We start from the raw sequence: 12,895 nt of genomic DNA, 5'->3' as shown, positions 1-12,895 counted from the left end.
CCCGACAATTCACATACCAAAGTCCAAAATTCACATGTGAAAGTCTGCCAGTATCTCATAAGGTGACATTATTTGGAAATAGGGTCTTTGCAGATGATTAAGTTAAGATATGGTCAGTAGGATGGGCCTTAGTCCAAATATGACTATGTCCTTATAAAAAGAGGAAATTTGGAGACACATGTACATAGAGAGGACACTCTTTGAACATGAAGTCAGAGACTGGGATGATATATCCATAGCCAAGTAACACCACAGCCCGCCAACAAAGCAACAGAAACTAGAAGAGAGTCCTGAGCAGATTCTCCCTCACAGCCCTTATAAGGAACCGGCCCTGCCAACACCTTGAGCTTGAACTTCTAGCCTTCAGACTGTGAGACAATAAATTTCTGTTGTTCAAGCCACCCAGTTTCTGGTACCTTGTTGTAACAACCACTGGAAACTAATCCACAGTGCTTGTTAAAAATGCATGTTCCCCAGGGAGCCTAGGTGGCTCAGTCGGTTAAGCATCCAGCTTCAGCTCAGGTCATGATCTCGCGGTTCTTGGATTCGAGCCCCACGTCGGGCTCTGTGCTGATAGCTCAGAGGCTGGAACCTGCTTCGAATTCTGTGTCTCCCACCTCTCTCCCCCTCCCCTGCTCATGCTCTGTCTCTCTTTATCTCTCAAGAATAAATAAACTTAAAAAAAATGCATGTTCCCTGGTCCTCCAGGCAAACCTAAAACTAGAAACTCTGGTCATGGGTCTCAGAAATCTATCTCTATAAAACACTCCAGATGATTCTGATATTTTTAAAAGCATAGAAACCTTCCACAAAACTTAAGCTAAATATTAAACTATAATACCAGTATAGAACCTCCTAGGAGAAATCCGCTAATTGAGATTTTGGAGATTATTCTTCAAAAGAAACCTAGATGTGTACCTACAATGAAATAAAATAACTAACCTCTATACAGCAACTTATAAAAGATAGTTTCACATGCTTTACTATATTGAGTCATCACAATAACTGTAAGGTACATAAGGTGGATACTTATATTAGTCCTATTTTCTAAATATAATAAGGAAGGTTCAGAATATTTCCAACATGCTGAGCATCGCACAGCCAGAAAGGTACTAAGCTAGTGCTCCCAGCCAGGTTTGGGTATATGCTCAATAAATGTTTTCCGAGTGTTGAAGGTCAAAGCTAATCAGCGGGAAAGATTAGGCAGTGGAATCAGAAAGTGGCACTATGGTTCCAGAGAAGTGTCTTGCTGAAAGGAGGATACCAGTCAGGGTAGTGTCCTGGGTCCTGCCAGCAATTGAGGGCAGGCATGAGGCTATGAAGGCACAAAGGAAATAGCAAGGCATGATGGGAACAGTGGGCTAATCCTAACAGAAGTAGGCCAACTCTTTCCTGCTCCACAACCACAAAGCTATATCCATTTTGTATTTAACAGGCTTGAGGAGATTTTGCAGATCTAATTTTATGTATGTTTCAGAATTAATTCAGAACCACCACCACTACCAAAAAAAAAAAAAAAAAAGAATGTTGGTGGCATTTAGATTATTTAACTTCACAGCTACTGACATTTCAGAAAAGTCATGATTGTCACCTTGTGCCTTACACAAAAGCTAGGGAAAACAAAGGAACACAACTTCAGTAAACAAAGATTTCAAAGAAGAATGCTTTTAACCAAAATGATAGCTTATGGATATGTGCTTCAGTCCTTTTACGTACTGAATTTTCACTCCCGATACATAACCCATTCTTTACACCATATAGCTAACTAGAGAGAGTATGATGTGATACTTTTACTATAGAAACATTATTCTATTGATTAGAAATTTCAATAGAAATGGAGAAAAATAAATTACATGAAAATTCTCTAAAAATGAGAATGAAAATGCACTGCCTGTTGCTGTATGACACAAATTCCCCAAATAATTATTGGTAGGGTCCATTGCCATATAGTTGTATAAACATAAATGAGCCCAAGATAATACCCAAAGCTCAAAGAGTAATGACAAAGGTGGAAGAGATGGTCTAGTCAGGCATGAAATTGATTTTATAATAACAAATATCTGTTGCCTTCCATGTGCTAAGTAAATAATTCTGAAGCAGGGGGTAAAGATAATAAAAACAAAATCATTAACTGCTTCTACTAAATCAAACACAGAAAGAAACCCATTGTCATGTTGACCCTGAAGCCTGTTTAATGGCTAATTAAAGCAATTATTTTCATCACGACACAGCCCTTAATCATAGGTACGTTCAGAGCTGTAGGAAAGTTTGGCTGGTAATCTTGTTGGAACTACATCCCCCCAAATTTACACTGAAAACATGAGAGACGCTGTGCTCAGGTAAGGAAGGAGAAAGGAAAGTAGGGGATGAACTCAGTGTTGGAGCCCACAATTGGATCATAGACTCCACAATCTAACCTTCGAAGGCAGGCTTAATATGATGTATAATCTCACTCTTTAGTTTGTGGGGTTTTTTTTAAAGGACTAAATTAGCTAATTACAGATAATGGAAGTTTATGGTCAGCTTTAAAAAGTCACTTTGAATGTCATTATGTCATTTATGTTCCCACAGCTCAGCTCAGTTGATTAGAATATAATTCTAAGGAGAATAGCATTTCTGGTTCAATGCCCAGGTGGGTCAGTTGGCTTTACTCAGTCCCTTGGCCCCACAACTCATCATTTCTCCACCCAGCTATTTTCAAAGGTGAGGCTTTTATCTAAAAGGAATCACAAAAGAAAAAAGGGGGAGAGGAGAAGAATGTTATCAACTTTTACAAATTCCAGGAATAATTCCAGAAAAGCTCTAAGCAAGTTCCTTATTAATGACATCTGCCCACGTCCAAGAAATCACATGAAATAAACACCTAGTGTTTTTGCCTTCTTAGTACCCTGCTCTTCTTGATGCTTCCCCTCCCCCTTTCCCAGTGCAGTTTCCAGAAACACTGCCTTGGTCCTAAATGGCTCAATCCTCCAGGCCTCGGCAGAGACTGACACCTTTCCAAAACTGAGCCAAACAGAAATCCTTGCCTGGGATTTTTGAAATTGGATTCAAAGAACATCTGTAAGTCTGTCCTTCTTGGTGACACAAGCAATCAGACTTAGAATTTAGGAGCTTCTGGTGGCCATAATTTGACCCCCTGCAGAAAAAATTTGGCTTTAGTGAGAGGCGATGAGGCCTCCACACAGAGAGAAGTTGAGACAGAAGGTAGAAACAAAGGGGCTGGCGGTATTCAGTCCCATCCCACAGCTTGGGCTTTGCCTGAGGCTCAGATCCATCTGTACCCCCCTATTGTTTTATTTTTTAACCTTTCTTGGATTCCAAGCACTGCTAAATCCCTTCGTTTTTGCCTCAATAAGTTTGAGTTCAGTTTCTGTCACTTGCAATCCAAATAATACATATGTACTCATTTACAGGCAATGAAGCAAAAAAGAGAATGTCATTTTTAGTTCTGGCATCGACTCCATGTATCAGTCTGGATAAGAGGTTACGCTGCAGTAACAAACAACTCTGTGCTCAGCAGAAAAAAATAACAAAGAATTAGTTCAAAATGACCGTATGTCCCTGTTCGCTGAGGACAGTTCCGGTTTATGACTCTATTTCAACCGAATTATTAGTAGAGGCTCCTCTGAGTCTCAAAAGTGATCTGGTGTGAATGATAAAACTATACAGTCACACTATTTATTTCTCACTTACCTTATCTATCCATCACATAATGCCCAGGCTGAGGGAATGGTCACTGTATTGAACACCGCCACTCAATATAACAGAGGGAAAACAGAGGCCTAGTGTCTTAAACTAGCAATTAAATGCCGCAGACTAGAAGCATCATCTAGATATATCATGTCTCCTTCACAACTCACAGCCCCACCTCATTGCAAGGAGCCAAGAACTCAAATTATTTGGTGAACAGTACTAATGACTTCCAAATTCTAACTCTCTCCTATTGTGCATTGGTTTTCTTATTTGTAAATCTAAAATGCTTAGTCATTTTTTTCTAATGGACTATTACATAGGTCCTTAGATGAAGATTAGTTTATTTTAGTTTATGTTTCCTTTTCTAAATTTATCTCTTGACAACCTGCATCATTTCATTTCACATTCATTGGATGCCTGTTTGTCAAATATAGTGCTCACTCTTGAAGGATAAGGCAATGATTAAGACATGATCCCAGCCCCCAGAAAGTTAAAGCAATTTTAGTATTCTTTAGAGTATCTTTTAGTTCATTGTACTCGTAATTTACTAAGTGATTCCTTTAAGAACTGCCAGAGTTAATATCCCCAGGGTATGGTTCACTCACCTGGTAAGACCTCTAAAGAAAATCTCTATGCAAATTTAATATAGCTTATTCTCCTAATTTAATTTTAACTCTATAGCTTATACTCTTATGCAATGAAAACTCTGATCTTAATTAAATAAGCATAATACAGAAAATCCTAATATAAAGCACTTGCAATGTCCTTTACATAGAATTGACTTTTTCATTACAGCTACTAAAACTCCTTCCCCCCATCCAGAATTTTCTCTCTCCTACTACTAGGACACTCAGAACTTAAGTTGCCCTGTTATGACTAAGGCTGAAACTACATCAAAATGTTCCTATTCTGGTTGCTTAAAGTCTAAAAGGAATTGGGGAGGAGGAATTTGTACAGTTGTTGCCAGTGATGCAAAAGCAGAAAATGTAGATCTGGCACCAGAACTGGAACTTGAAGTATATTTTCTTGCAGAATATTGTATAACGTGATGAACTACCACCTTATGAGTGCTATATTTCAGCAGTATTATGAGTGAAATGGGTTTTTATGGACCTCACCACCACTGATAGTCTAGGGACTTCACCACCATTTATAGTCAGAAATAGGTTTTAAATATCAAGCAACAAAGCTATACATTTACTTTCAGAACACTATTGCCTAACTTGGTTTATCTGAATGCTGTAGGTAGGTGAAGATAATTGAGTGAGATGTCCAAATCCATCCTTTGTTTTAAAGTCAATTACTCTTTGTCAAGGCCGTGTTATATACTTTCAACACCTGGGCCTCAATCATTTAACCAACATATACTGAGCATCTCCTATACCCAAGAGAATATTCTAGATGCTGGTGATATGTTAGTGGGCAAGTGAGATAGATTGTCTATGATCAACTTGGTATCATCTCTGCTCCCTTCTATAGACACTTCACATTGCAGAGAGAACACAGAAACCAGCCTCTTCAGAATGCCCTTCCTAGCATGGTGCCAGGTTAGAGCCATCCCATGAGAGGAGTCCAGGTCTCTGGGAAAGTTGCAGGGAGACTCATGGGCAAAATGCTAGTTCTTAAGAATCCCTAGGATCAACAGTGGCAATTCCCACTGAGACTGGGAGGTTCTCTGAGACAGCTTCTGGGTAGGTTCCTACAAGTCAACTACACCCAACCATCTGTTTCCATGACCTTCTCCAGAAATAAAGATACAATTTATAATTCAACTTTTTGAACTAAACAAAAATAATAGGTTTTAAGTGAAAGGAGACAATTTACTGTGTGTACGCACTCACAATGAGTTAGAAAAGCCCAAACCAAAATAACTTAAACATATTTGGTATTAAAAGATGATGTATGGGTGCGCCTGAGTGACTCAGTGGGTTAAGCGTGTGACTCTTGATCTTGACTCTGGTCATGATCTCACAGTTCATGAGATCAAGCCCCATAATGGGCTCTGCTCTGACATGGATTGGGATTCTCTCTCTCCCTCTCTCTGCCTCTCCCCTACTCTCTTGCTTTCAAAATAAATAAATAAACATTGAAAAGAAAAAAGATGATGTGTGTACTGTCTGCTCCAGTTGTCATAACAAAAGACCATAGACTGGGGACACTTAAACAACAAAATGTGTTTCTCACAATTCTGGAGGCTGGGAAGTCTAAGATCAAGGTGCTGGAAAGTAGGTTTCATTTTGAGGCTTCTTCCCTACACTTGTAAGCAGCTGCCTTCTCACTATAAGCTCACATGGCCTCTTCTAGTGTGGAGAGATTTCTGGTATCTCTTCCTCTTTTATAAGGACACCAATGGATCTATCGAATCAGGGCATTACCCTCATGACCTAATTTAATCATAATCACTCCTTTAGAAAGGCCTATTTCCAATACAGTCACAAAGGGGTTAGGCCTTTAACATGTGAATACTGGGGAGAAAGGACAAAATTCAGTGCATAGCGATATGACTTCATATAACAACATATGTCAGATATTTGGTTCAAGAATACAAAGAAATCCTTTCCAAAATTATATCAATAATCAGGGGCAACTGGGTGGCTCAGTTGTTTAAGCGTCTGACTCTTATCCTCGGCTCAAGTCATGATCTCAGGGTTTTGTGAGTTCGAGCCCTGCATCAGCCTACACACTGTCAGTGCAGAGCCTACTTGGGATTCTCCCTCTCCCTCTCTCTCTGTCCCTCCCTCCCCCACTCACAATCTCTCTCTCTCTCTCTCTCTCTCTCTCTCTCAGAATAAATAAACTTACAAAAATGTCTTAAAATAAAATAAAATTACATCAATAATCATGATAGCCACTACTGGATACACTACATCTTGTATATTATATAATACAACCCTACACACACACACACACACACACACACATTCTCTCTCTCTCTCTCTCTCTCTCTCTCTCTCTCTCAACCATCCACGAATCACAGCCCTTCAAAGCTGACACCTAAGTAGGTTGACCACAGACAGCATCAGGATCTCTCATTCCTACAAGGCAGCAGCACTTTGGCTAATAAGCAGAAATATCAGAAATAAAAGTATCTCATGAACCACACTTGGCTTTATAGTCTGAGAACATCCTGAATGGGTTTGTGACTACTGTACTATTATTTTAACGTTCAGTGCTATTATAATTTATAATTGTTTTTATATCCCACAATAATATCCCCAAATGCACCGAATGGTGATGCTGTGAAATGTGCCACCCACCTCCCCACCCCCAGTCAAAAGCCATGGAGTGAAATTACACGTGATAAAAAGCTATGAAAAGGGTCAAGGTTTTATAGTTTATTTATTCATGTGTTATTTTTATGTTATTTGCTATACATAAAAAGCATATTTAAAAGTAAAATTACACTACAATTGTGGTAGATTTATGAAGTCTGAGAAAGCAACCCTCTGCATTACAATTTATTACAATAAGAAAATTAGTGTTGAATTATGTGAGCTTTGAAAAATACACAGTCTTTATGAACCTATTCCTCACATAAAATGTGACTGCGTCGTGCATACAACTGAGAAGCATGGACATCCTGTGAACCCAGAGATGGTGGAGGGATCACTGTTCTGCTTTCCAAGGAACGTTTGTTCCTGCCTATTCACAAATGTACATCTCTGCCATTATTTAAATAACCTGTAATAGAAAAATTGTGTCCACGTCCTCAAAGTATTACCGAGATGGAATTGACAAAAGATAATAGGGCACACGAGACCCAAAGGAAAGTTGTCGTTAGCTCAGCTGAGACTTCATGCTAAAGTCATTTGATATGTGAGTCACACCTCCATCCAGAATCATCAATGTGCAATTTTGCCAGGAAGCAAGAGGATAAGCAAGATGATCTGATGTCCTCTGCAGTCTGATAAATGTAAGTAATTGTTGCTTCAAATGTAGCTATGTTAGATTTTATCTTTTGTTGAGCCTAACCCTCTGCTCTAATCAAGTACTTCAGCCACTTTGGAGAACCACCTGATAAGCCTTGTTGGTCTCTGGCGTTGTACACAATCCCTTCCTCCCAGCAAGTTTCATCAGAATGTAGCCAAGGGCAAGCAGACTGTGTTCTTGGGTCAGCGGTGGGAGGTCAGCCGTACCTGGTTATCTGTCTTAAAGCTGGATTCTTTCTCCACTTCCAACCTGTCCCTTGATAAACCAATTCCTTTTTAGGGCTCTTTTATGACCCAAATACCCAGAATATGTTTCATATCCATTCCTTCCCATCAGTAAGATCCCCACATTTTCATCGTAAAATAACAATCTCCCAGCATGGACAATGTGCCCCCTGTACCCTCTCGACACATACATAATTCTTGATCCATCTAAAAGAATTTCCCATCCTAACTGGAACCACCTTGCAAATGTTATAATACAGCACTCACAAAATTGGTATCATACCCTAAATTTTATACAACAGTTTGTATTACCATGAGCAAAATGAAAAGATGCAGCCTAATAGTTGTGTCCATTATGGTACTTAAGGTTACCACATGGTATCACACTCTTTCAGTGCTTTGAAAAAGCCTGACAGATTTTTAATAACATAAAAGATATTCATGTAGTCAGAAGAACAGATTTTTCTCCTTTCCCACTGAGAAAAAGCAGAAAGGAAAATGTTCAAGTTGAAACCAAGGAGGTTTAGTTAGATTTAAAGATTTAGAAATTGTTATATAGGATTAGGTGAAGAAATCTAAAATATTCTATCCTGTTGTAAGAAGAGAGATGCCTGTCTGTCAGCAATGCTTAGAAAATCTCACAGGACAGCCAGACTGACCATTCCTTTGGGGCAGGCACCATATTTCTTTTGTCTGCTTTTGATTTATCAGTCACTGGAATGTATGTGGCATACAGGCACTTACAGAATAGACATTCAATAAATATATGTTGAATGAATGAATGTCTAATCAAAATGTCAAGTCAAATATGTTCATTATTGTATATCTACTTTAGCCAATCCTCATAAGTACGGAAAGTAAGAGGGATCTTAGAAAATGTGCCCACGGTCAAAACAGAGAGTGGCAGACCTAAAACTTGAGTCTCTCACTGTTAAGTCCTATCAGTTAAACAAGCATGTAACTCTGTCCACAGAAGAATAATTAACAATCTCTATTTTCCCCAGAACATCAGATGAATTGACAAAAAGTACCCTGAGTCCCAATAACTAGCAATAGATTCAGACCAGCCAAACTAAAATATCTTGTGTCCACTGTTAGCCAAGCATTACTGTGGTGCTCTCATGTCCATGGTTGTTAGGTAAACATCTGGACTATTCTGTGAGGTAGGGATTGTTATCTCCATTTTAAAGATAAAGAAAAGCCACAGAGACATTAAGCCAACTGCCTGATGTAGCTCGGTTAGTAGAGATTTGAAGCCAAATGTTTTGATTCTACTTCATTCTTTTTCTATATCTTGAGAAACCATGGAATTCATTGGACAATTAAATACGATGACCATCTGTTTCAGCATCTAAATGAGGACATTTTTTGAAAATGAAAAGACTATGAAAATCATCAAGCATAAACTCACTCTGTCCTGGGAAAAACTGGAGGAAGACCCTTCTGGTCTTGCCCCTTGATCCCTTCCTCTGTCAAAGCATGTCTGTATCACCATAATCTTAATCACTCCTTCATAAAGAGTTTCTACTTTTGGATCAGCATATCTGTCTGTACATTTTAAAATTCTAAGGTAGGTATTTTCACTTTGCATACTACAAAAGTAGCTGGAGTGTTTCAAGGGATTCTAAATGAATTAGAGTCAATACTGTTGTTGTATATTAATTGAATTACAATTGCTTAAATAAAGTCAATTTCTATTCAAAATTTCCAAGGAACAATAAATTCTTTTTCTGTGTAGGGTGATATCAACAGTGCTTTGCAGGGGAACTGAGAGGAAGTAGAGGTAGGCTAGATGCTAAGACCCCAATTTCCTACACAACACCACAATGTCATTCTATATTTATATAATGGCTTTGGGTTGGAAATTTGAAAAGAAGGGGTTATTTTCTGGGTATCTTCTTAGTGAATGGTAGAAAATGTCAATTCCCACTTATTACTGCTTAATTAGAACTTTTTAAAAGTTATTTTCAAATTTCAGCATTTTGAAATGTCAACTTGTAACACTTGCAAATAATTTCTAAAAAGCTGTACAAACTAAGCCTTATACCTTTGCCTTTTAGAAATAACCCATGGTGACACTGGGTTGCTTTGGAGAACTGTAAAGGCTCTCATCTCCCCAGAGCTTACCTCCCTGCCCCGTAAAATAAAGCTGAGAAAGGTTTGAACTCAGAGTCGATCAGTTTACTTCTGTTTATAGTCATCCGTGAGGGTCATGGTGTCTTTAAAAACAAACCAGGGTGTTCATTGTTTGGTGGTACCAGAAATACAAATAATCTAATTTGCTTTGGTCCATGTGCTGTGTGGATTACCCCTTAAGCGTGGACAAGCCAGGACCAGTCAAAACCCATCCTTAGAAATTTGAGGATTTTGTATTGCTAGGGAGAGGCTGGCAATCTGTTGTGCAGGCTCAGAAACACCTCTCAGTAAAAACTAGTTAAAGATGGCTCTGCTTGGGGTGCCTGGGTGGCTCAGTTGGTTAAACATCCTACTTCAGTTCAGGTCATGATCTCATAGTTTGTGATTTCAAGCCCCGCAATGGGCTCTGTGCTGACAGCTTGGAGTCTGGAGCCTGCTTTGGATTCTGTGTCTCTCTCTGTCCCTCCTCTGTTCACACTCTGTCTCGGTCTCAAAACAAATAAACAAAACATTAAAATAAATAAATAAAGATGCCTCTGCTTGAACAAAAGGCACATCTCCTTCCATGATCTTTATCCTGGAGATTTCATCCATCTGCTAACTTCTACGCCTCGTCCAGAATTGGCACAGCCAGTACAGGGAGCCATTGCTATATCAGTATGAATGTGGAAGATTGACTCTTAATATTGTTTACTAGGAGAAACTGCATTATTTGAGGTTAAAACAAAACAAATTATCATAGGCATAGGTTTGCGATCTCCCATCTGACCATGCACATGAAGCCACTAACTCCAGAACATTCTCATACATCTAGGGGTAGGGAGGAAAATGGAAGTGTGTCACCCACCTTGGCTGGCTCCTAGCCCCAAGAGGTAGCCCATTAAGTGGTTCTCACCCCACCTGAACCCAGACATGTGGCTGTCATCACAGAGAATTCCCTAACCCCTCACCAACTACGAGTTCTTTGTCAAAGAAGATGATTTTCCTCCTGGCGAAGTATTAATCATGATAACATTGTAAATGAGAATGAAATATCCAGACCTGGACCTGGGCCAGTGGCTGCTCTGTTCTTGTCCAGATCTGATTTGTATAAGCCAATAGTCTACTCCATGTAATAAATGTCTGAATCTCAGCTTCTGCTTCCTGTAATCTATACCAAATCTTCTGTGATCCATTAAATACTTAAGAAATACCCTCATTTGTTGAAAGTCTGTCCACAGTTGTTTAATAATTTTCCACACAAACTATACAGATGATCTTATGCCTTATAAGGAAATCAAGGGGGGGGGGGACTTAGAGCTAGAGAGGTATACCCAAACACATCAATATTTTCTATCAGTATTTAGCATTCTAATTACAATAAACATGACAGGATTACTTCATTTTCCATTTATTATAATAATGTGGGCATTTATATCCGTCTTCCCTTCCTCTGTGAATGTTAAGTCTATTGTAGAGTACAGACCAGGAAAATTTCCTAGGCTAGTGGTTTTTAACCTGGAATCCTTGAACTCTCAAAGTGTCCTGGGAGAGAACCCAGGGAGTCCATTGGATAGGAAAAAACAAATTTGCATCTTTATTTTTTCTACCTCTAGTGAAAATTTAGCTTTTCTTTCAACATATCATCACAGTATTAGTCAATCCTGTGACTGGGTCGCCAATAGAATTCATGTATGCCTTCATATCACATTAGGTTGTAACAGCTGTCTCGCAACACCAATGATATTCATCATTACTTCAAAATCATGGTACTTAGACGTCGACCCCATGTCACAGTTTTATTTTGTACAATTTTTTTGTTTACAAACTTTTAAGGAATCTAGAAAAATGATTTTTAAAATTTATATTTTTATTGAGGTATAATTGACATACAACACTGTATTAGTTTCAGGTGTACAACATGATGACCTAGTATTTGTATATATTGTGAAATGATCACCACAGTAAGTCTAGGTAATATCTGTCACCACACAGAGCTACACAATTTTTTTTCTTGTGATGAGAATTTTTATGATCTACTCTCTTAGCAACTTTCAAGTATGCAATACAGTATTCTTAACTGTAGTCACCTGTTTTATGTAATTTTGAAAACAGTGTTTTAACACAAATGACTTCTTTTGTAATCCTGTGTACTTTATCTTAATTTATACACCTACAAACATTATTCTGAGAAGTCATTTACAGGCTTGTACAGACGAACAAAGAGGTCCAAGGTACAGAGAAGATTAAGAATCACTGTCAGTGCTCACATTTAATAACATAAATAGGGGCCCCTGGGTGGCCAAGCCGGTTAGGCATCCAACTTCAGCTTGAGTCCCGTGTCAGGCTCTGTGCTGACAGAGCAGGGTCTGGAGCCTGCTTTGGATTCTGTGTCTCCCTCTCTCTCTGCCCCTGCCCCACTCACACTCTATCTCTCTCTCTCAAAAATAAACATTTTTTTAAAAAAATAACATAAGTAAATGCAGGGAGACATAAAAAAAGTTTTTTTATATGAAAATGCTTAAATAAATAATTCATAATATCATGTGATCCATTTCAGGGTAAGTGCAGATTTCAATCCTCATTAATTCAAGTTCATTTTAAAAGGTATCCTTTCTTTTTTATGCAGCTGTCCAGTTTTCCCAACACCATCTGTTGGAGAAGCTTTCTTTTCCCCATTGTATATTCTTGCCTCTTTTGCGGTAAATTAACTGACCATAAAAGTGTGGGTTTATTTCTGGACTCTATTCTATTCTGTTGATCTATGTGTCTATTCTTGTGCCAGTACCATACTGTTTTGATTACTACAGCTTTGTAGTGTATCTTGAAATCTGGGACTGTCATATCTCCGGTTTTGTTATTCTTTTTCAAGATTGCTTTGATTATTCAAGGTCTTTTGTGACTCCATACCAACTTTAAGATTACCTGTCCTA

At 38.6% G+C, this 12,895-nt stretch overlaps 1 protein-coding gene across 1 annotated transcript in view; it reads right to left on the bottom strand.

Annotated features, from left to right (window-relative positions):
* The window catches only part of HS6ST3 (heparan sulfate 6-O-sulfotransferase 3), a 652,227-nt gene that overhangs the window by 475,111 nt on the left and 164,221 nt on the right, over window positions 1-12,895 (bottom strand). The window lies entirely within an intron of this gene.

The sequence above is a fragment of the Panthera tigris genome, chromosome A1 (genome assembly GCF_018350195.1).
Source record: "Panthera tigris isolate Pti1 chromosome A1, P.tigris_Pti1_mat1.1, whole genome shotgun sequence".
In the NCBI taxonomy this organism is placed as follows: Eukaryota; Metazoa; Chordata; class Mammalia; order Carnivora; family Felidae; genus Panthera; species Panthera tigris.
Note: the sequence above shows the minus strand (reverse complement) of the source record. Positions and strands in the feature narration are given on the sequence as shown.